General features: G+C 42.5%; 1 long non-coding RNA gene across 1 annotated transcript in view; it reads right to left on the reverse strand.

Moving 5' to 3' along the window:
• LOC127420657 (uncharacterized) overlaps positions 1-22,734 on the reverse strand; it is a 56,160-nt gene extending 33,426 nt beyond the window's left edge. The window contains exons 1-2 of the long non-coding RNA XR_007893843.1: positions 22,539-22,734; positions 22,349-22,432 (exon numbers count right to left, since the gene is read on the reverse strand). This is a non-coding gene — a long non-coding RNA (uncharacterized LOC127420657). The remainder of the gene's footprint in view (positions 1-22,348; positions 22,433-22,538) is intronic.
• Between the last annotated feature and the right edge of the window lie 3,181 nt (positions 22,735-25,915).

Here is a 25,915-nt window from a genome sequence, read left to right on the forward strand (position 1 = left end):
ACCCACACACACAAAAACATTTTACGTCATACATTAGAGGAACATGTTCATAATGTGATAATATTTTCATGTGTGAACTACTCCTTTGGTCACTCTGTTAGGACACCTGTGTGAACTTGAGGGGAAATTACTTCATTCATCGGCTTAAGAATCTGTGCTGATTATGTGTTGGCCTGGTTTAAAGTAAAGCAAAAATGAGAAGGTCCAGCATCATTTGCTTGTAGATGCCACTTGGGTTGATATCTTTTATCTAATACAGTGACATTCATACATTTTTAAATGTCCAAATACTTTCTGGAGTCACCGTATTTCACATGCACTAATCAAGCACAACTTTTGCCATCTTCATTTTCTCTCCCTTACAGTCTTTCTCTCATCATCTGGTCTTTACTCCCTTTTTTCCTCCCTGTTCTAACAGTGCTGGCATCTGTCACTGTTTGGCATCTCTGCGTTGTATACAATCAGATCTGTTGTCAATCAGTGGTTCCTGTCTGGCCCTTGGCCCCAGTCTTTCTGCCCTGCACGGTAGAAGGAAGTGTTCTGTCTCATTGTCTCCCCTGCCTGCTGCCTTATCCTTTCACTCTCCCTCCTTTCTGTCACCCGAAACTCAGTCCTGGCAGGTGCCATATGGCATCTTATGCCTCACTTCTCCAGCCCCGCCCTTCTCTGTGGCACAGAGAGACAAATATCTCTCTCACCCCTGGAGCCATGCAGCCTCACATTCCTCTGTTCTCTTCATCCCTCCATCCGGCCTTCCTCTGCACCTCTAGGTCATCTCGTGCTGCTCTTTCCTCTCAGGGTGTACACACGCACTGTGTGTCTCTGTAATAGTGAGGGTGGGGGGTTGTGTAGGGAAATGCTTGAGTACAAAGGAAATGGATAATGAAGATGTTATGCTATTGTTTAACAACACTATTTTGCTGTGCAAATACTTATAGGAAAGTTCAAACAAAAATGAATATACGCAATTCAATCTTTTACTCAAACTCATGTTGTTCTAAACCCTTATGAATTTCTTTCTTCTATGGAACACAAAAGGGGATGTTTGGCAGACTGTTTATGCTGCTCTTTTACATGCAATTAAAGTGAATGGGTTGCTGTCGAGCTCCAAAAATGACGTAAAAGCAGACCATAAAGTAGTTATGATTTGTGACAATGTTCCAAGATTTCTGAAGCCATACAATTGCTTATTCGAAAATCTTCCTCTTTGCACTTCAAATGGCGCATCAAAACATGTTGCGCAGGGTTTGGCATCAATGATGTCAAACCGCATTGGTTCTCGCATGTGTCGCAATCAAATGTGATACACCAGTTTATATGGAAGTTCAAATGAGATTTCAGATTGCTTTGTAGGAGGGCAAGATTTTTTTTAAGGAATAGTTCACCCAAAAATAAAAAATCTGCCATCATTTACTTACCTTCATGTTATTCCAAACCTGTAGGGCTATTTTTCTTCTGTGAAACACAACAGGATTTAATTTAATGATAATTTAATCCATGACGCCATAGTGTTTGGTCACAAGACACACAAGAACCAATGATGTTTGATGTTATCAACTTTGCCACCATATTCAATTCAGTGCTGTTTACATAGTTTATCAATAATTTGATTTGATCTGAGAGTAAATATTTACAAAAGTGCGGTCTCTATATTATAGAAAGTGATATAATATGATGCATTCACTACTCCCACATAAGAAAGAAAAAATTTTAACGGCCTGAGGGTAAGTAAATGAGTTCCACTTTTGTTTATTGAGTGTTTGTTTAACTATTCCTTTAACTTTGCAACAATTATCAGAAAGAATTTGGACTTGAGATGTAAATGAGCTTTTTCTATAACCCAAATAGATATTCTGCACAATAACAACAATCCTGAACACCACTGGAAGCAGTCTGTATGTGCATTCCCTCAGCGATGCCTCGCTGAAAGACTTAAGCCTGTCAATCAACCTTCAGTGCTCAGGACTATGCAGTCTGCAGTATTATGAACTCGTTTGAGAAAAAGATTAGTTTTACTCTCTGACTTACAAAGACACAGACAAAACACAATATTTTCTCTACTGCACAGGCCACTATTTCATCTGAAGATTTATGAGTATGTCCAACGGCAGTGTGAGCGCTGTGTGGATCCCTGTCACAGTGCATCAAGTGGTGAGAACTCAGCACATGAGTATAGCTATAAACACTGCCGGGACAAACTCTAATGAAGATTGAGATGGGCTCAAAGACCTCCCCAAACACTCACTCATACACGCAAACATACTAAGACTCTAACCAAATCTAGAGAGCAGCCTCACTGTCAGCTGACTATGCGCAGCTACCTTCTAAAGCAGCCACCAAACCATCATCGAGAGACAAAAGTGACTGAAATGAAATGCTCTACATAGGCAGCAACTCTGTGTGCCACAAAAATAGCATCCCTTGGAATCACTGTTGGCTATAAAGTTTGTGTTAGCATGTTAGCTTGTTGCTAAAATACTCTTGAAACTTTCTTTTTGCAACTTTTCAGTATCTAATGAAATATACAGTTGAAGTCAGAAGTTTACATACACCTTAGCCAAATACATTTCAAGTTTTTCACAATTCCTGACATTTAATCGTAGAAAACATTCCCTGTCTTAGGTCAGTTAGACCTACTTTATTTTAAGAATGTGAAATGTCAGAATAATAGTAGAGAGAATTATTTATTTCAGCTTTTATTTCTTTCATCACATTCCCAGTGGGTCAGAAGTTTACATACACTTTGTTAGTATTTGGTAGCATTGCCTTTAAATTGTTTAACTTGGGTTAAACATTTTGGGTAGCCTTCCACAATCTTCTCACAATAAGCTGCTGGAATTTTGGCCCATTCCTCCAGACAGAACTGGTGTAAATGAGTCAGGTTTGTAGGCCTCTGTGCTCGCACATGCTTTTTCAGTTCTGCCCACAAATTTTCTACCGGTTTGAGGTCATGGCTTTGTGATGGCCACTCCAATACCTTGACTTTGTTGTCCTTAAGCCATTTTGCCACAACTTTGGAGGTGTGCTTGGGGTCATTGTCCATTTGGAAGATCCATTTGCAACCAAGCTTTAACTTCCTGGCTAATGTCTTGAGGTGTTGCTTCAATATATCCACATAATTTTCCTTCCTCATGATGCCATCTATTTTGTGAAGTGCACTAGTCCCTCCTGCAGCAAAGCACCCCTACAACATGATGCTGCCACCCCCATGCTTCACGACTGGGATGGTGTTCTTCGGCTTGCAAGCCTCACCCTTTTTTCTCCAAACATAACAATGGTCATTGTGGCCAAACAGTTCAGTTTTGTTTCATCAGACCAGAGGACATTTCTCCAAAAATTAAGATCTTTGACCCCATGTGCATGTGCAAACTGTAGTCTTCTTTTTTATGGTGGTTTAAGAGCAGTGGCTTCTTCCTCGCTAAGCAGCCTTTCAGGTTATGTCAAAATATAACTTGTTTTACTGTGGATATAGATACTTGTCTACCTGTTTCCTCCAGAATCTTCACATGGTCCTTTGCAGTTGTTCTGGGATTCATTTGCACTTTTCTCACCAAACTACGTTCATCTCTTGGAGACAGAATGCGTCTCCTTCCTGAGCGGTATGATGGCTGTGTGGTCCCATGGTGTTTATACTTGCGTACTATTGTTTGTACAGATGAACGTGGTATCTTCAGGCATTTGGAAATTGCTCCCAAGGATGAACCAGACTTGTGGAGGTCCACAATTTTATTTCTGAGGTCTTGGCTGATTTATTTTGATTTTCCCATGATGTCAAGCAAAGAGGCACTGAGTTTGAAGGTAGGCCTTAAAATACATCCACAGGTACACCTCCAATTCAGTACACCTCCTTTCAGAAGCTAATTGGCTAATTGTCTATAGGCTTGACATTATTTTCTGGAATTTTCCAAGCTGCTTAAAGGCACTATTAACTTAGTGTATGTAAACTTCTGACCCACTGGAATTGTGATGTAGTCAATTAAAAGTGAAACAATCTGTCTGTAAACAATTGTTGGAAAAATTACTCGTGTCATGCACAAAGTAGATGTCCTAAATGACTTGCCAAAACTATAGTTTGCTCATTTTTAATCTGTGGAGTGGTTACAAACATTAGTTTTAATGACTTCAACCTAAGTGTATGTAAACTTCTGACTTCAACACTAAGTATATTTATAGGCAGAGGCTATTTGCACTAAGTGTAAATATCAGCCAAAAGCATCTTCTTTGCAATAAGTGCAAATAGTGTTAGATGCGGTGCAAATAATGCCAGAATTTATTTGCACCACTAATTAAATACTGACATACAGTATAGGGACATCACTGCAGCATGTTCATTGTATTTAAACAATAAACCCAGTCCCACACCTAACCCTAACCTTCCTTTACAAAAATGAACCATGGTTTTACTCAGTGGTGTAGTAGTGTCTGAAGAGGTGGGTATACTGTGAATTTATGAAGTTATTTTAAGTTTTTATTAATTATTATAAGTAGTATTAAAGGGATAGTTTACCCAAAACTGAAAATTCTCTCATCATTTACTCACCATCATGCCATCCCAGATATTAATGACTTTCTTTCTTCAGCAGAACACAAACAAACATTTTTAGAAGAATATCTCAGCTCTGTAGGTCCATACAATGCAAGTGAATGTGATCAGAACTTTGTAGCTCCAAAATCACATAAAGGAAACATAGAAGTAATCCATAAGACTTCAGTGTCTTTAAAAAAAGGGACTTAAATATTGTTATTTTTCTCACCCACAACTATTATATTGCTTCTGAAGATATGGATTTAAACACTGGAGTCATATGGATTACTTTTATGTTTCCTTTATGTGATTTTTTTGGAGCTACAAAGGTCTGATCACCATTCACTTGCATTGTATGGACTAAAAGAGCTGATATATTTTTCTAAAAGTCTTCGTTTGTGTTCTGCAGAAGAAACTCACTCACATCTGGGATGGCATGAGGGTGAGTATATGATGAGAAAATTCTCATTTTGGGGTGAACTATCCCTTTAAAGGAACTATTAAGAGTGAAGACAGGAAACAGGACAGGACAAATTTGGGCAAAGAAAGAGGGAATACAACCTGGGTCGTCCATATGAGAAAAACACATCCACAGCGTCTTTAAACACCATGCCATTAAAGCAACGCATTGGGACGCAATTTGTCTTAAATTTCAGTGTTTCTACCAGACTATTTGAGTGCAAATAGCCATGCTGTGTGGCAGGTGTTATTTGCACCTTGGTCAAATAGTTGCTCTGATATTTAAAGCCTAATAGACATTTCTCTCATCTCTGTTATCCAAGTTTTTTTTTTTTTCACTGAGCTTGTCAAAGTACATTCTGAGAATACCTTATCCATGAAGGATATATGCGATACTGCACTAGAATTTGAACTAATCGACCTAATTTTGCAAAAATGCTGTGTAGTTAGAAAACTTACTAGGTTTTATGACAGAGCTTCTCTCTTTATATCTTTCTCTCTCTCTCTCTCTCTCTCTCTCTCTCTCTCTCTCTCTCTCTCTCTCTCTCTCTCTTTCACTTTCACACACACATACTTAGGAAGACACACTTAAAATTACACACTAACCAGCTGACCCATGACAGCGTCTGTACCCTCACTAAGCTGTGTGTAACTGTAAAAGCCCACAGCTCTAAAGTGCACGTCATGAGTTATGTGGAACTGTCACATACAATCAGAACAGATCGGTGCTGTGCCTTAGTATGAAAGGGAGACAGCAGAATGCTTGAGAAGAAAAGGCCTGATCAGAGTGATTTAGGGGCCTATGACCATGGGCACAGCCATCTAACCCCTGCCACAGAGCATTCACTCACAAGGAAAGAACACTGAGTGATGTGCAGAGGAGTACATGTTACTCACTTCACTAGAAACCTCTTTGAAGGGATTGTCATTGTTAATCGAGCTATATTTTCTTTGTTTCTTCAAGAGGGTGCTTGTTCTAGGGCTGAGTGATATATCAATTATTCACAATATATTCACAATTACATAAAACAATTAAAAAATAATAATATTGCAATGATTTCATGTTTTTTATTTTGTTACTAAGTTCCCTTGGGCAACTCGCACATATTAAATCGTTCAGAAGACTGTTCGAAGAATTCGAAGACAGTAGATTGAAAGTTCTGCTGCTGAAATGAGAATGAGCTTACCGAAACTCGAATCACACAGTGTTGTTGAACTTATGGGCATGTGTGAGCTCCAGTTTCTGGGTAAACTGTCCACAGAGTGGCACCAAAAGCAAGTTTATTTGCAGTTGTAAATTATGTAAACAGTGAACAGGAATGCATATTTTAACCTCACACCCTAACCCCAACCCTAAACCTAACCATCAGTGGAGATAAAATGTAATTTTAGAGCAAAAATGCAACTTCCGCATCGCACTCACCATTGTTTATGTGAATACTTCTGAGTTTAATACTTCTGAATAGGATAACACTATTCATTCATACACACACACAAAGATACATGTGAAAGTGTATGTTTTATTTTATATTCCATTTACAACTATTTTAATCACATTTAAGCCTTTGAAAAATGTGGGGTGACAAATACATTTAAATAATACAAATGTAATTTCCTTAAATGTTATGAACATGCATATGAAATAATATGAGCTGTCACTAGGGTTGCCACCCATCCTGTATTTTCTGGGAGCGTCCCGGTTTTTGGCCATCTGTCCTGGAAAAATAAAATTCCATTACGGGAAGCAAAATGTCCTGTAATTTCAATATTTTCTCGACGCATGTAAAATGATTCTGACAAGCCCTTTGGCGCATGACCATGAACGCAGGATAATGATCCTTCTGTGTGGCACGCTACTCGCACAGCTGCGCTCAAGAGCCGCAAACCTCAATTTAATGCTCTGTACGCAAAAACAAGAGCAGCAAGTAACTAAAGCCCAAAGTATACTTCGTCTGTCCGCATTCTGCGACAGTCCACGTGACGTGACTTTCATCATCAGGAGTGTCCGCGGATGTCCGCACGCAGTGTCCGCGTGCAGCCAGATTTTTCTGTCCGCGTGGACTGTGTGTTGAGATGGAAGAGTCCACTTGGTGGCAATACGCACAGTTGGACTGTACTGTCAAGCAGTAGTCAAAGAACATATCCTTCTCCATCGTTTTGTTGTTGTTATTCTTGCTTCCTCTAATGGCGGATCCTCAGTTTTTCTTCTTCTTTATCCTTCAGAGCGGATGTCCTGGAAATGACATGACTCTGTGCTGCCCTCTAATGTCTGGTAGCATATAACAAAGCAATTGTACTGCGCAGGTGTCGAACGTGTCCATTCGCGCTCATCCACGTGAGGTATACTTTCAAAGCTGTGCGAACACAACTGTGCACAAGACGGAATGTGCAAAGTGAAGTATACCTGGGTCTTGAGTCGATCAAATAAAACGCAAGATATTCTGTTTGGCTGCAAGTCTGTGAGTACTGTGTCTAGATGCTTTATTTAGAGAGAACGAATGTTGATTAGTGAGCTTTAAAACACTGAATTCAATAGGTTTTAGAGATGTATTCCTAATAAGATATTTATATTAGTGGTGGACAGAAAATATGGAAGTCCAGAAGTGCCATTTACAAAAGAATGAAGAAATAAATTATCAATCTATTAATTTGAAAATAAAAATTTGAATAAATAAACCAACTTATAAATGGATGAACAAATAGACACATATAAATGTGAATAAATAAACCCATTTAAAAATTGCCAAATAAATAGACACATTTAAATGTGTTTATTTAATTCATGTTTTAAAATGTACTTATATTTAGCAATAAAACAGCACTTTAATAAGTCATTTTTAAATGCACCTTTTAAATGGCGTTTTAAAAAGCATTTGGCAATTGCTTTTCTTCATCCATTTGCCAGTTGCTTTTCTTCATCCATTTGACAATTGCTTTTCTTTATTGTTTGAATTTTCCTTTTCTTTTACCATTTCTCAATCCATGCCAGCTGAAGCCCAGGAGTGCCAATTAAAAAAGAATTAAGGAATAAATTATCAATCGATTAATTTGAAAATAAGAACTTGAATAAATCAATCAACTTATAAATGGACAAATAAAAAGACACATTGAAATGTGTTTATTTAATTAATGTTTAAAAATGTCATTATATTTAACAATAAAATTGTGCATTAATAAATCATATTTATTTCATCTTTAAAATGTCATTAAATGTAGCAATGAATTAGTACATTAATGAGTCTTTTAAATGCACCATTTAATGCACTTTAAAAGCACCTTTTAAATTGAATTTTAAAAAGGTATTTGGCAATTGCTTTTCTTAAGTCATTTGCCAATTGCTTTTCCTCATCCATTTGCCAATGGCTTTTCTTTTGTCATTTTGCTTTTTCATTTCCTTTTCTTTAACCAATTGAGAATCGAGTTTAAAAAAATGCCATTGGACTGTTGACTTGTGAGAGCCAATGAACTATCGATTCAGTTATAAGACACACCCACTCTCCCATGTGCACTCGAAGAGGATGTAAGACGGCCAGTCATTGGACGACGGTATGAGCAGTTTACATGATATTATTGGATATGCACATAAGAAACGGATGCAAAACAACAGAAGTTAATGGTGGCTTGTACACTGTTGCTGTGAAATGCTGAACGCGGCCCTACCTGAGCATGCACAGTGATTTGTGTCCAGGATCGGAGCTGGTAATCGTGATGTGTGAACAGAACCAGCCTTCCGATCTGCGCCCCGAACTGAAACACATGACGAAGGTGAGCAAGGGCAACGGCTCGTGTTGCTGGAGAAAGCCGATGGACTTTCCAGAACTTATTCTGAAGAAAACATACATCCCCTTTCAGTTATATCACATTCATTAAAAAAATCAGTTATATCACATTCATTATTGTTAATTTATTAAAATTATTGCCTGTGTATGATCGAGAAAAGGCGGATTGTCAGAATGACAGCCAGCTGAGGATTCAGAGAAGGCAAGCAATCACACTTTTGTGGAACAAATTGTAGTGTTTAATGTTGTGTATTACTTATGTGTATTATGAAAGTGTCTCTTTCAAATGAAAGTTAATATACAGTTGCAATCGAAATTATTCAAACCCCCCAAGACAGTAAGTGTAACCAGAGTGATTACTAAAAGCTAATAATAAATAGTAATCTAGAGGGATTGCTAAAAGAAACTAAAGTAAAATAATTACATTCAAAGTTTGAGAAATTAAAACTTCATGTGCTGTTTAAAAATGTATATGTTCTTATTGTGTTGCAGTATGAAAGGAATGTATGTAGTTTAAGTGTATGTTCCCTTTAAGAGAAATGCAGGAAGAGTTTTACTTTTGACCAATCAAGAGTGATGACGGAGCAGAGCAAGTCGGGTGAGAAGAAGAGACGGTAGCACGGAAAGATCGGCAGAGAGAATAGTGATATAAAACAAGGGAAATTGTGATCTAAGCTAGGCAATAAGTCTAGAAAGAGAGTGATTACGTTTATTTTAAGGGTTATTTGTTGATACAGAAATTTTGAGTTGTTTTTGTTGAGTTTTCTGACTGTGAAGACGGTGACGCAACAAACTGCATATCACCGCATGGAGACTACATGGAATCGTGATGGCGAGCCACCAACCGAACCTTGAGTTTTGCTGATTTTCCGCTGCATTCATTACATTAACTTTCCTCTGGACAGAGGGAGGAAATCTGCCAGGATGATGGAGTGAGTTGAAGCTGAATTTGTTTCATCAACAATCGTTTTTCATCCGTTGCTTTGTTTCTTCACTATGGTAAGACTGAAATAATGCCTTCCAAAGCTTCACTAGGACGTGGAAAATTGTTTTCTGCAAACTGAAGACTGATTTGTTCATTTAGAGACTTAAACTAAAGTTTAAATAAGTTATTTAAACTACAGACTTATTTGCCACACCAGAGACTGATTTATTCAACCTAAAGACTGATTTACTAATATGTGAGTTGTTTTTCAGTATTTTCTGACTGTTCTGTTGTTAATAGCTCTGTATTGTAAATTTAAGTTTTTATTTGTGAACTGAAAAGAAATTTAAGTGGTATGATTTGAATATCAAATTCAAAAACTTGGGGAACCAAGAAGCATCAGTTGGTGTCTTGAGCGAAACTGCCTGTATTCCATTAACTAGAATCTCTGTGCCTAATATGAATCCCTCAGGAGTACAGCGTGTTATGGTTGAGCTAATCGTGAAAAGCAAGGATGCTGCTTCGCGCACACATGCCCTCCTCAAGCTAAGGTTCTTTTCTGGAAGGTCCCCTCGCCCGGGGAACAAGGTAGACTATGATATGTGGCACAATAGTGTTGAACTCATGCTACAAGGTCCTTCCATTTCTGATTTAACCCGACCCAGAAAAATACTTGACAGCCTTTTGCCTCCAGCTGCAGATATTGTCAGAACACTGGGTTCACACGCTACACCCAGAGCTTATCTTGATCTTTAAGATTCAGCTTTTGGCACTGTAGAGGATGGCGATGAGCTGTTTGCCAAATTCTTGAATACACTGCAGGATACTGGAGAAAAACCGTCCCAGTTCTTGCAGCGGCTGCAAGTGGCTTTGATGATGGCCATTAAAAGAGGTGGTGTTTCCTCCATTGAGGTTGATCGACACTTGCTGAGGCCGTTTTGTTGGGGATGCTGGGACAATACCCTCATTTCCGAGTTTCAGCTTGAACAAAGGAAAAATCATCCCCTTCCTTTCTCTGAGTTCTTACTTCTGCAGCATACGGCAGAAGACAAGCAGAGTACAAAAGTGTTTCGTATGAGAAAGCATCTTGGCACATCTAAGCCGTGAACAACTTTTTACTCTTTGTGTGCTTCCTCACATGATGAAGTGTCGACTCAAGCTACCGTTTCTGACTTGAAGAAGCAAGTTGCAGAGCTTCAAGTCAGGTGGAAAAACTGAAGAAGGCCAAAGAGCAAACCAAAGGGTCTCACGAAAGTATGGTTCATGACTTGCACAACCAAGTAGCAAAGTTACAGTGTCAAATAGTTTGCTGTTAGCAAACACAAAACCTGCTGTAAAAGTGAGCAAATCACAGTCTGTGCAAACAAACTTGGGTGACGTTTCCCACAGTTTTTCTTCAACTCTAAAGAGTAAACCTAAGCCCTGGTACTGCTTTCGATGTGGTGAGGATGGCCATATTGCTTCTACATGTGATAATGTTGCAAACACTGCTTTGGTAGCCTCCAAAAGAAAGCTTCTAAAGGAAAAGCAGTTAGCCAGGAGAACTCAAGTTGAGTCATCCCATTCTTCTCATTTAAACTAGAATCAGCGCCGGTTGCGGGACAAACGGGGGCTGAAAAAAGTACCAGAGATCCCAAAAAGTACAAGATTAGAAGCTGTCATTGGCACATTAACACTGCCAAAGGGTTTGGTTGGTGCAAAATGTACTGCTGAAGTTCTTATTGCAGGCAGTACATGCAGTTGTCTTCTAGATACAGGTTCATAAGTGACCACTGTTTCTCAGATATACTATGAGCAGAATATGTCACATTTGAAAATCAAACCTCTTGAAAACCTTCTTGAGGTAGAAACAGAAAATGGTCAGCTTGTTCCGTATCTCGGGTACATCGAAGTAGATGTAGTGTTCCACAAGGCTTTCCTTGGAATTGAAATTAAACTTTCCACCCTTGCCTTGGTCACTCCAGATAGTAAGAGTAGTACTCAGCCTTTGGTACTCAGGCACAAACACTCTTGATTTAGCTTATGAGAGCCGCTCTGATCCAGAGATTACAAAATCTCATCAAGCCTTACCTTATGGGTTCCAAGCCATTATGAATGTTCTTGGGCACAGGTTCAAGCAGAAAGCCAATAGCAGTATTGGATCAGTGCAGCTGTCTGATGCAAAGCCTGAAGTGGTTTCTGCCAGAAAGAGTCTTGTTCTTGAAGGCTCAGTCAGCACATAAGAGCAGTTCACAGACAAATGGGTTTTGATGGAGCCTCCTTCCGAGTCATTCTTGCCAGGTGGTCTCTTGTGTACATCTTGTCTAGTCACACTTCCTTCTAAGGCATCACAGAAAATCCCAGTAATCGTAAAAAATGAGACAGAACATGACATTGTAATCCCTGTAAAGCGTGTCGTTGCAGAATTACATTCATTACAGAGTGTAATTACCAAAGAAACCGCTACTGATTGTAGCAATCAGTCTGAATCTGCCAAAACATTCACGATTGATTTTGGTGACTCACCAATACCTGCCGAATGGAAAGACAGAATTTCCCAAAAATTACGTTCCATGCCAGAGGTTTTTGCCTTGCATGATCTGGATTTCGGCAGGACTAACAAGGTGACCCATCATATAAAGTTACATGATGAAACTCCATTCAAGTATAGGGCTCGCCCTATACACCCGCAAGATTTTGATGCTGTTCGTAAGCATCTGCAAGAGCTACTGGATGCTGGTGTCATCCAGGAGTCAGAGTCTTCTTTTTCCTCACCCATTGTTGTTGTTCAGAAAAGAATGGTGATGTTCGGCTCTGCATCGACTAGCGTAAGCTTAACCTGCAAACGATAAAAGATGCGTATGCTCTACCGAACTTGGAGGAAATTTTTCTGCTCTCACTGGTTCTCACTGGTTTTCGATGCTTGATCTGAAGTCTGGGTATTACCAGATCGAGGTGGTGGAGTTAGACAAGCACACAAGCACTTTTGTCTGCCCTCTAGGCTTTTGGGAGTTTAACAGGATGCCGCAGGGAGTCACAAATGCTCCTAGTACTTTCCAGAGGTTAATGGAGAGGTGCATGAGTGACATCCATCTAAAGGAGGTCATTGTTTTTCTCGATGTTCTGATAGTGTTTTCAGACACATTGGAGGAACATGAGCATAGGTTGATGAGTGTGTTGCATCGGCTAAAGGAGTATGGGTTGAAACTCTTTCCTGAAAAATTCAAATTTTTCCAAACCTCTGTGAAGTATCTTGGACACATTGTAACGACCAATGGTGTAGAGACAGACCCTGACAAAATCGAGGAGCTGAAAAGGTGGCCGATTCCCAAGAATCTGAAAGAGATACGCTCATTCTTAGGGTTCTCGGGGTACTATCGTTGGTTTATCCGAGATTATGCCACAATTGCCTTTGAATAATTTGACATCCGAATACCCACCACTCCGCAAAGGTTGTAAATTCAAGGAGAGGAAAGACTACTACAATCCCAAAGAGCCTTTTGGGAGTCGCTGGTCTGTGAGTTGTCAGCAGGCGTTTAAAGCTGTCATTGTGGCGCTTACCACCGCTCCGATCCTTGGCTTTGCTGATCCGAAACTTCCGTATGTTTTGCATACTGATGCAAGCACGGTGGGGCTGGGAGCAGCCTTGTATGAGGAGCAGGATGGGCAAACGAAGGTAATTGCCTATGCCAGTCGAGGTCTTTCTCGGAGTGAAGCTCATTATCCAGCACACAAGCTGGAGTTCTTAGCTCTTAATTTGGCTGTCACAGTGAATTTCAGCGATTACCTGTATGGTAATCAGTTCATTGTTGTTACTGACAGTATTCCGTTGACATACATATTGACCTCGGCCAAGTTGGATTCAACTAGTTACAGATGGCTTTCAGCTCTTTCAACATTCTCTTTCAAATTGCAGTACAGAGCTGGGAAGCAGAATCTGGATGCTGACAGTCTGTCCAGACATCCTCATGGTGGTCTGAGAGATGATGTCACATCTCAAAAGGAGCAAGAGTGAATTTGTCAATTCACCTTGAATCATCTGCTTGATGATGATGCTTATACTGTTCCTAGTGATGTTTTCCAGGCCATATGTGATAAATACATTGTTCACCAGATGTCGGTGGTGACTCTCTTTTTGCTCTGGTTGAATCTCTAGCCATGCATGTCCCATGATGCAGTCCCATGCAGTCACAATCAAAATGAAGTTTTTGATGGTTTCCCTGTAATTCCAACTTTTGGTGAGGATGATCTAAAAAGAAAAGCAGAGATCCGATCCTGTAATTCAAGAAGTCATTCTGCAGCTGGAATCAGGAGAGACAATTCCTCTTCTGTAAGGAGAGAACTTTCTACGCTCCCCTTGCTAATGAGAGAATTGAGAAAGTTTGAGTTGCAGAATGGAATTCTCTATCGGAAAAAGCAAGAAAGTGAGCATACTCAATATCAGTTGGTTCTTCCCGAGTCTTTGCGTAGCATGGTTTTAACATGCCTACATGACGAGATGGGACATTTAGGCATAGAGCATACACTTGATCTAGCCAGATCAAGATTCTACTGGCTTAAAATGGTTGCAGATGTAGAGAGTAAGGTTAAAACATGCCCTAGATGCATGTGTCACAAATCTTTACCTGAGAAGGCAGCTCCCTTAGTTAATATCAGGGCTACCCGACCTCTTGAGCTGGTCTGCATGGACTTTTTGTCTATTGAACCAGACTCAAGCAACATCAAGGATGTGTTGGTGATCACCGATTTTGTTTTTTTTTGTACAAAGTATGCAGTGGCTGTTCCTACTCCCAACCAGAAATTGCGTACGGTAGCTAAAGCCCTGTGGGAGAATTTTATAGTCCATTATGGGATTCCTGAGAAGTTGCACAGCGATCAGGGTGCTGATTTCGAATCAAAAACTTTCAAAGAGCTTTATGAGTTGATGGGGATCCGTAAGATCAGGACAACACCCTACCACCCCAGGGGATATCCCGTTGAGCGATTCAATCGCACACTTCTGAGTATGCTGGGTACATTGAAGGAGCGTGATAAAGCTCATTAGGATGATTTTGTAAAGCCTCTTGTACACACGTACAGCTGCACCAAACATGATTCTACTGGGTTTACCCCATATTAATTCATGTTTGGGAGGCAGCCGCGGTTGCCTATAGATCTGTTTTTTGATGTTCCTCTGAACAGAGAGCAGCTCAAGACGCATTCACAATATGTGTGTAACTTGAAATCTCAGCTTCAAGGAACTTATGATTTTGCAACGAGAAATGCTGCTAAAGTAGGAGAGAGGAATAAAGCTCGGTTTGACAAGCATGTCGTTGAATCCACCCTGGACATTGGGGACAGGGTTCTGGTCCGTAATGTACACAAACTGGCTGATAAATGGGAGTCACTTCTTTATGTTGTTGTGAGCTGAGCAGGTGATCTTCCTATTTACACAGTAATCGATTATGTTATAGGCAAAATTTAATTGACACAGATAACGGCAATTAACATGTCAAAGATGTTTGAGGTAAAATGTCCAAGATTTAGGACAGACATTTCCTAAGAGAAAAAAAAGAATAACCAACAAGTGTTTTACCCCTTTACTGCTAGAGTTGTGTGACTTAACATACATTTTACTGGAAAAACTTGTTCGTGTAAACAAAAGATAACACTTTATTAGTTGTGTATTAGCAAAGTTTCATCGTGTCCCAGTGCTTATGATCGATGATCTTATAGTGCACAGAAGGTACAGTATATTGTTCAATACAAAGAAAGGGAAACGTTATGATTAATCTTTGCCAAAAAAACACGGCACAAACCAGAAGCAAGCACAAACAATGGAAACAGGTGAGAGTGATTGACATGGGGTTGAGCCTGCGCGATTTCACGGCTCCCAAAAAGCTATCATGTTAAATACAAAATCTCAAACACCAAACCAGCACAAACATTCATTTTTGCGGCACAAAGGAATGGTATAGATTTGGTAATGATTTAATTATATGGGGTGCAAACTTCACGGAGGTTACTAAAGCAACTGCTTCTCTGCACTCCCTGACCTTACAGCTATTCACCTGTTTCATTACTGTATGACCGCTCTCTCTCTCTGCCATATTTGTGAACAAAGCCCACATACTGTACCTTCTGTGCACAGTGAGATCATCGATCATAAACACTGGGACACGATGAAACTTTGCTAAAATGTTTCTGTTTATAAAGCTTAATAAAGTGTTATCTTTCGTTTACACAACCAGAAGGTCTTTTTTCTTCTTCCAGTAAAAGTTAAGTGACCGTTTCATTTCACACAATTCTAGCAGTGAAGGTGTAAAACACTTGTTGGTTATTGTTTTTTTTTTTTTGTTTGTTTTTTTTTTTTCTCTCAGAAAATGTCTGGCCTAAATCTTGGACATTATACCTCAAACATCTTTGACATGTTAATTGCCATTATCTGTGTCAATTAAATTTAGCCTATAACATAATCGATTTAGGTACAATTAAAATATAAATTCATTTAAAATTCAAGTTCAAACTGTTAAATCCATAAGACCCAGACTGTTTACTGTTTACCTATTTACTGTGTGTATAGCTCCTGTCAGTGTCACGTCTAGATGGGTTTTTGTTCATGTTTTGTGTTAGTCTTTTTTTTTAAAGTGTTTCCATGTCATGTTATTTCCTGTTTCCCTGCCATGTCTTGTGATTATCCTGTTTCCCTCATGTTCATGTGTCCTGTTCCCATTGGTTGTAGTCTTGTTATTAGTTCTGTTATGTCACTGGTTCATGGTCATTGTCTTATTATCTTGTTTATTAGTTCAGTCTTGAATCAGCAGTTCAGCTTCTTCGTTTACGTCAGGGGAATCGTCTCCTGGAGGAATATGTAGAGGACTTCTGCGCTCTGGCCTGCAGGGTCGACTTTAATGAGATTGCCCTCAAGGACTGTTTCCGTTTTGGGCAAAATGAGCCAATCTCCTCCCTGAATAATTTCCAAAATAGCTAACTTCATATTTTGATGCACTTATCTTTATGTGAAATCTTTGCTGATTTTGATATAGTAAAATTAACAATAACGTTTATATTGTTACTGATATTTCAAAATTAGTATTTATTGAATTCAAGCAACATGTGCTTTAAATTCATTATTTTAAAGAAAAATAGTTGCCTCTCTGTCACTCACTCAACGTTGTGTCGATGTAGTGAAACTAGGGGTCACTCTTGGGAGCCCGAAACACCTCTGGCCTTTGATAAAAGGCCAATGAAAATTGGTGAGTGGTATTTGCATACCACTCCCCCGAACAAATGGGTATAAAAGGAGCTGGTATGCAACCACTCATTCAGATTTTCACTTCGGAGCCGAACGGTTGATGCTCACTGGGCTGAATTCCCATGGCTGTTCATTCACCTCTGCTGGATCTGACGGTGCATTTCAGCAGTTTCTCCCCCCTCTGCACTGGTGCACTGCAGAGAACGCCCCTGGACGCTTCGGCAGAAATAAAAGAGTATATTCTAAAAAAAGAGTATATTTCTCTAAAAGAGCGGCACACTCGGAACGTCTTTTTAAAGACGCGTCTTTTTAAAGATGCCTTTATTCCTGGTTGCGCTCGTTATCTCTCGCTTTCTGACAGTCACAATCGCTGTCTTTCCTGTCTGGGCGCTGCCCACACGGGGACAGCGTTCGTGGATGGGTCATGTACTCATTGCGAGAACATGTCCATGGCAACAATGCGGTCGCGGCTTGCCTTTGTAAGAAAGCAAGCCACCTCAGCGGCTCCCCGCCCCGGTCCTTCTACCCACGGGTATGAGGCCAGCGTGGCTAGCACTGGGGGCGATTTGGGGACCCCAATGGGACCACCTCTGCTGGGTATCCCCCCACAGACCTCCCATTCCCCAGCACGCTCGTCTGCCCCGATCGGGCTTCTGGATGAGTCCGCCGGCTCGTCTCACGGCGAGTTCGACCTCTTATTCGGAGCCCGCGAAGGTGATGAGCTCTCGAGCGCAGCATCGGAGAGCGGGCTCATCCAGTCGGACGTGGAAGCCTCAGCTGGGCTCCTCCCCTCGGGTGCGGTCGCCCAGTCACAGACTGACGCGGAGATGACGGACATGCTTTCCCGGGCAGCCGCAAGCGTTGGGCTAGAGTGGAACCCTCCGCTCTCCCCTGAACCCTCGTGGCTCGATGATTGGTTCCTGGGCTCACAATGCTGCTTACAGCCATACCCCAGCCCAGTTCCTTTCTTCCCAGAAGTGCACGAGGAGCTGACAAGGTCGTGGGAGGCACCTTTTACTGCCCGGTCCCGATCTTTCAGCTCCCCCGCCCTCACTACCCTCGATTGTGGGGCGGCCAAGGGCTATTCGGCGATCCCCCCGGTGGATAAGGTGCTTGCGGTGCACCTATGCCTGCAGAGCGCCGCCACCTGGCATGGGCGCCCAAAGCTCCCACCCAAGGCCTGTAGGTTTACATCGTCCCTGACGGCCAAAGCCTACGGTGCCGCTGGACAAGCTGCCTCCGCCCTGCACGCCATAGCTCTCCTGCAAGTCCACCAAGCCAGGGCGCTAAAGGAACTGCACAAGGGTAGTTCTGCCCCGGGATTGATGCAGGAGCTGCACTCAGCGACCAACCTCGCTCTCCAGGTGAGGAAGGTCACGGCGCGGTCTCTCGGGCAGGCGATGTCCACCTTGGTGGTCCAGGAGCGCCACCTTTGCTCAACCTGGTCGAGATGGGAGAGGCCGACAAGGCACGGTTCCTTGGCGCCCCCATTTCCCATGTTGGCCTGTTCGGCGACACTGTCGAGGACTTCGCCCAGCAGTTCTCAGTGGTGAAGCAGCAGATGGAGGCTATCCAGCACATCCTGCCCCAGCACGGCTCAAGATCCCGCACCCCGTCTGCTCGTCGCCAAGGGCATCCCCCTGTGGTGACTGCACCGGCTCCGCCACAGCCCGCCCCTGCGGCCCGGCCCTAGTGTGGAGCCCACCGCAGGAAGCAGACGCCACCCATCTCATGGCCACCGCCAAGTACCCGCGAAAGGCTTCGAAGCGTCCCTGAGACGGGTGACCCAGGGACAACGAAACCTTTCTATGGGCAGGCGTTCCCCTAGAGCAGGTCTCCAGGCATGTTGTGGTTATGACAGATGCCCCCAAAATGGGCTGGGGCGCTGTATGCAACGGGAACACCAAATCACTCATTACGGCCTGCATGAGTCTCTGGAATGTCGCCGGCACGTTACAAAGGCCGAACGGCATCCGTAAATACTCATACAGCCCGAACAGTGTGACGAAGGCAGTCTTATGTCGTTCCTTCTTGTGGACGGCTACCTGATGATAGCCACTTGCAAGGTCGATAGATGAGAACACCTGGGCCTTACACAGCGCATCTAGGCTCTCATCTATCCACAGCAGGAGAAACACGTCATGCTGTCTTTGAGTTCAGCTTCCGGTAGTCTACACACAGCCGCAGACTCCTGTCGGACTTCCAAACTAACACCACCGGGGACATGTACGAACTTGAGCTCTCCTTAATGACGCCCTTCTTATGTAGCCCTGAAATATGCTCCCTCACTTCCTCGAATTGGTTTGGAGGTATCCGTCTGTATGCTTGGGCAACGGGGATGTCGTCTGTCACGGGGATCTCATGCTTCACCCGATCAGTGTACCCGAGATCCTCGTCACACACCGCAAACACATCTGCGTACCGTCTCAGCAATGCTCGTAACTCCGCCTGTTGCGCTGGAGTTCCACCTATCTGCACCTTGTCCGATGGACACTGTAAGTCACCTTGGGTCTCTGTCATTGACTTTACACTAACAGTGACTTCCTCATGATCCCCAGAAATCCGCTGAAATGCTATATCACAGGAACCACCCTCGACCTGGCGACCTGGGGTCAGTACCCCCAGCCTTACTTTAGGAGGCAGCCAGACATCTTCAGGCACTAGATTCAGCACCTGTACTGGGAACACACATTTACCAAATGATACCACAGTGGGGACTAGGGCCAATCCCCCCAGCAGCAGTGTCGCCCCCGGTTCGAGTATCACCACACCCTTAGCCACGGGTAGCTCCTTATGTATTTGAACCTGAACTGTGGCAACGGAGGCTGCAGGCACACGTGTTTTGCATTTTCCAGCTACTCGAACTGTAGAGGTCAGCCCAATCAGCGCTACCTCGTGTACCTTACTAAAGGCAGCTCGCCAATCTGAGTCTAACATTCCCGCCAGAGCATTATCAAACTCGGCCAAAATCAGCTGCTTACAGCGCTGGGCAATGTTCATGCCGATAATGCCTGGAGGTGAATGATCGGCCTCGCCATCACTCCGGTCTCGGACTATCAAGAATCCGCAGCCCAGTATCGTCACCCCCATTACCTGGATATCCAACTCAACGTACCCCAAATACGGGAGAGGCAGTTTGTTAGCGGCTGTAATCCTTAACCATTTAGTGGTGCTGTGCATATCCCTATCTTCCCCATGTAGGTGCCCTCTGAAGAAGCTCTCCTCCAGCGTACTCGCATTGCTGCCCGTGTCTAAAAGACACTTGACAGCTATCCCCCCTATACTGATTTTGACCTCGGGGCACTTGCCCACGGCGTGTTCCAAGAACTGCTCTTTAGTCAGAGGACTGTTGCTTGAGCCATGGGAACCCTCTCTCATTGCTCGGCTCTGTGCAATGGAGGGACCGCGTTTCCCGGCACTAGTGTTTCTGCAGGGGCCGACACCTGGCCTTCCTGATTGCGCTGCACGGTGCACTGGCGGGCTATGTGTCCCACACCCTCACACCTCAAGCGAATGGGCTGACTGTCTCGGGTATATCTGGGCCTAAGCTTAGACTTTTGGGGCCTTTCAGGGCCCGAACTGGCTCTCTGTGTCGTGAGGCTACGGACCGCTTCAGTCAGCTCTCCGATTGCTTTCCCTTGTTGTGCAACCACCTTAACTACCTCTTGCAAGGCAGCGCTCAGGTCACCCGATGAGGATGCTGCTATGCTCACAGTTCCCACACCTCCCTCTACACCCAGGCCCATCAAGTTATGACTTCTGTCGACGCTCGCCCCACGGGGTCTCTCCTCCGCACATCACATCAGTGCCTCTTCCCTGACCTCAAATAGCGTTGCACGAGGCCGGTCCCGCACTATTTGTGCAATTCTCGCCAGAGTACGGAGTCCCCTACCCCCTCAATGAACTGATACCTCAGCACTAGCTGCATGTCGGGAACTGCGTCAGACGACTGCTGGAGTGCGGCGTTTAACATCATTGACAAGGCATGCGAATACTCCCGGAGGTCCTCCCCTTTTAACTGTTTCCATGCATAGAAGGTGTGTAACAGCTGAGAGGTTGTCCGCTTCTCTTGGAAAGCGGCCCTCAAGTAAGCAAACAGGTCCCGAGGCAGTGCACCCCCCCCCAAGTCTACTTGATCCTCTGCACTCAATCCCCTTACAGGATTATTCGTTCAAGTTCCTTGATAAATTTATCAACAGTCTGACAGTCTTTACCAGAGTCACCACAGTAAGGTACAATTTGTCTTTCTCTGCAAATATAGATATAAGACCTGGTATTAACAGTGCTCAGACTAGCAAGTGTAGACATCCTCCCCAGCTCCTGAATTTGAGACTGGAGCTGTATGAAAAGGTTACCTCTCTCGTCATCGCCTGCCTCAGAGGCGGCACCAGTCCCTTGGTCGTACTCCTCCCAGGTGACAACCTCCTCAGGTGCCCCTGTCTCCATGCCTCAGTTATCAAGAGTTCCAGTCTCTGCAACGTTCACACACAAACACAGTCTGATACAGCCTTCTCATTCTAGCAGGTCCTGATGCACTGGCTCTTTGTCTCCCCGCTGTCCTTCCTGATTCGGTACACAGCTCTCTGCTGACTCTGTGGCATATGACCGGCCTTCACCACAACCATTATCTACACCCCACTTAGGCTAACAATGTATTTGACATGAGAAAGGAAAAAAAAGGAAACCTTCCCACAAAGGGAAACCCACAGAAAGGAACAACCCACTTCTGACACCAAAAAGATGTGACCATGCGAACGTGCTTACTATTAAAGAGACACAGACAGAGCAAGACATCTAATAGGGATTCTTTATTTCCGACCGCGCTCGAGAAAGACGCAACATTAATATCTGTGGTTTCCGTTCGTGTGTAGGCTTCTATACACCACAGCTCACAACAGCAGTAAAAGAACAAAAAAACAAAAACAAAGTTATAATAGGATTACAATATCCTCAACACTTGTATAGCGAAATTACAATGAAATAAAAAATAAAACAAATAAAAATAAAGAATAATAGTCAAACTACGTATCTTTTTCCCTTATGGTTATTCCAACTTTTAGAAGACTCAGTAGGGTATAGATTCACATCAGTGTCCCTTTACAACTTCCCAAAAAGTGTTACAGAAATCCCAAAGTGAAACAAAAAACACAAAACCATTTATGGAAGTAATTGAACCCCTAATAAACAACGGTAGTGGCTTTTACTGTTTTCTAGAAGAATAAAACATAGAAAAATATATAAAGATACATACACATAAGCCACTCATACTCATGAATCAGAATGAATTAGTACATTTAAAACTTTCCCACATTACATTTCCTTCTTTTAAGACAAATTATTAATGAGCTCAGATGAACATTAACATTATAAACACTTCACAACTCATCAGATCTTCCCTTAAGTGAATAAAAGCATTTATCATAGAGAACAGAATAAATGACACTCACTCTGTGAACCGCTTGCACCGCACTGGAACACTCATCACGTGGCTAATATCTCACGTGCACACTCACGTGTCTCGCTTCTCCCCTCTAACATCATTTATCAAAGGAGAAAGAAAAATCGTTTACTTCCCCCTCAGAAATTACAACAAATAGCACAAATAACTCTTAACAAACACATTAAATGAACACTCACGCTCAATCTCTGTCACGGTGGCTTCTTCAATCTCACCCAGCTCTTGCACATGGAGAAACATAAGATTTTTCGACTGCCCAACGAACACACTCAAACAACAGCAACCAGTACGAAACCATCAGTTGATATCAACATTTAGTTATGACTTTTAAACATATATCTTTTGAGCTCTCCCCTTGTTCCTGCTTCTCTCCACTCCAACACACACACACACACACACACACCAGCTAACGCATGCGCACAGAGATCTCTAACAGCGGACAGCCCCCATATACTACATCACCCCCTCTTTTGGCTACTTCACCACACTTATTCACAAGGGTGACTTCTAGGGGTATGTAGTCCAATTGCAGGCTATTATTGGCCTGGTCACAGTTCATGTCACCTCTATCACCTTTTTCGGAGCAAGGTCCAAATAACGTGCATACAGTACATGCTGGATGAAGTTGAGCTACAGTCACATTATCTTGGTCTGTTAGTCCAACTTCACAAAAATCAGACTGGTACGAATTCAGTTAGACTAAATTGTTTTCATTACATTTTAAAAAGACAAAATGTTGTTTTCATGATACTGAAGTCGAACTTTTAAAGTGCATCTAACGTACTAATTAGCTCAACCAATGGTTTGAATTTTGAGGCTGGACCAATGGAAGACAGTGGGAGGGTTCATGAAATCTGTGTGAAAACAGTCATTATTTTTGCAATTTCGATTTGTGAGGGAAGTTAGCTGTAAGTTATGAAGTTCTGCTTTAAAAGTGAATCTTGAAGGCTACCAAAACAAGGCCTTCTTAGAGCAATTTCTCAGAACAGAGATGATGCCAATACAGATATCAAAGACTCCTTTCTTTCTACAGGTCTTTAATATGTTTGATCATCATAGGGTCCTGACAGAGCTCAGCCTCGGGCATTCTAAGCATGCATTAACACTCCAGCTTTTGATGTGACATCAAGTCAAAATCTCTCTTTAAATTATGAATGAAGTTCAGTTACCAAATACCATCAGCTCTTCTGTTTGATGCCATTGATGAAAAAGGATCTAAGCAGGCATCCAATGCATGAGTGTTGTTTGCTTTTTTTGGGGGCGGGTGGGGGCTGCTTTACCTCCAAACAGCTTAAACTGACCTTGCAGTCGTGTTGTTGTACCTGAAGACTGAAATGAAAGCTCAGGGACCCCATCTGTTCCAGTGTAATGACTGTGCTATTTGAAGGCAGGAAAGGTTCGTCTGGAGCAGCTGGTATCTTTCCCTGTGACCTTTTAGCATTCCTTCCCTCGCCATCTGACAGATGTGTCAACTCGATTATTTCAAAAGAGCCCTGAATAAATAACCAATTGTGAGCGTGGGCTAACCTAAAGCAATGGCAAAATGGGTCTCTCTCTTTCTCTCCCACTCTGTTGCACTTTCTCTCTCACAAACACAATAAAACACCTAAAACGCACACAAGCAACCAGATGGCTTTGTTAAAATGCTTTGGTGCCCTTCTGCAAGTTGCAGGAGGGTCCTTCCCTAGCCCTTGCTTCCAATGGCTGGCGTGGTTTTTGACTAAATGGCTTTTTGGAGCTGTGACTGGTGGCCTTCTTCTTCAGGAGTAAAGGAGGACAATGGGGTGAATTGAATGCAATTTTGCAGTGTTTGCCCTTGGAGCCAAACTATTAGCCAGCGGAAAGGGGGGTGGGCGAGTGAGAAGAGGGCTGGGGGGGCCTCAGGTGTTGCTCAGTGTCACTGAATGGATTCCCACTCAGGCTCGGAGCGTACAGCTGAGGAGGGCTGATGTCTGGGGCGGGGGCTAATTGACTCACTGAGTGATTGGAGGACTGTGAAGAGGGGACCGCAATCAAACCTGCTCCCTAAATAGTTTTCAAATGGAGGAGCAGGTGCTGTTTTCAAGCAATCCGAATCCCAGTGTGTGTGTGTGCGTTTATGTGAGTGTAGATTTTCGTGCGTGTGCACACATGAATCTCAGTCCTTTGACACTTAGGTATTGTTAGTGGTCAGAGCTTGGATAATCCTCTCTCATATGTCATCTGTTGGTGTCCTTTATACCTGGCCTGAATCCAATCTTGAGGTTTTTGAGGCTTTGTCAGCCCATGGGTCTCCAGGCCCTGCACCGTGATGGGTGCTTTAACACTATTTTGTCAGTCAGTATTGCTTTGATGTATAGGAGTAAAGCTCCTCATCAATGCGCTGCACCTTCAGGGGTATTAGGGGTTCTGTCATGGCATGCAGCTTTACGGAGACCCACACAGACAAATGTGGCTGTGATGAGAAGACTTGACTGTAATTTGTTTATTCCTTGAAGACTGCATGCATGATGGAGCTGTGCAACTATTGCAATTGAATCTGGCTATGGAATAGATAAGCTAATCCTTTCCTTATTCAATAACCTGTCTAAAATAATATGTCCAACATTCATGATCAATATACACCAATCAGCCACAACATTAAAACCACCTGCCTAATATTGTGTAGGTCCCCCTCGTGCCGCCAAAAGAGCGCCAACCTGCATCTCAGAATAGCATTCTGAGATTATATTCTTCTCACCACAACTGTACAGAGTAGTAATCTGAGTTACCATAGACTTTGTCAGTTTGAATCAGTCTGGCCATTCTCTGTTGACCTCTCTCATCAACAAGGCGTTTCCGTCCACAGAACTGCCCCTCAATGGATGTTTTTTGTTTTTGGCACCATTCTGAGTAAATTCTAGAGACTGTTGTGTGTGAAAATCCCAGGAGATCAGCAGTTACAGAAATACTCAAACCAGCCCATCTGGCACCAACAATCATGCTATGCGATTATCTAATCAGCCAATCGTGTGGCAGCAGTGCATAAAATCACACAGATACAGGTCAGGAGCTTTAGTTAATGTTCATATCAACCATCAGAATGGGGAAAAAATTTGATCTCAGTGATTTGAGCCGTGGCATGATTGTTGGTGCCAGATGGGCTGGTTTGAGTATTTCTGTAACTGCTGATCTCCTGGGATATTCACAATTGTACAATTGTGTGAGAATGTTATTCTGAGATATGGGTTGGCGCTATTTTGGTGGCACGAGGGGGATCTACACAATATTAGGCAAGTGGTTTTAATATTGTGGCTGATTGGTGTATGCCCTTCTGTACAATGGGTGCCTTTTGGGTCTTTCATTAGGATATGTAAATAATGACTCAAGCAACTTTTAGTATCAGAAGATATTTTAACTTCTTGCTATATTAGCAATTTAGCAATTTAGATTTTAAATTATTATAAATAAATAAAAGTGTTATAGATATTTTGCTAACCTGCTGTTGTTACCTCAAGAATCTATATTTACTTGATTTAACCCATACAAATTACTATGATTTGTGTAACTTATGTTTTAGGTAAATTTAGTCATTTTA

This window comes from Myxocyprinus asiaticus, chromosome 30, assembly GCF_019703515.2.
Source record: "Myxocyprinus asiaticus isolate MX2 ecotype Aquarium Trade chromosome 30, UBuf_Myxa_2, whole genome shotgun sequence".
Classification (NCBI taxonomy): Eukaryota; Metazoa; Chordata; class Actinopteri; order Cypriniformes; family Catostomidae; genus Myxocyprinus; species Myxocyprinus asiaticus.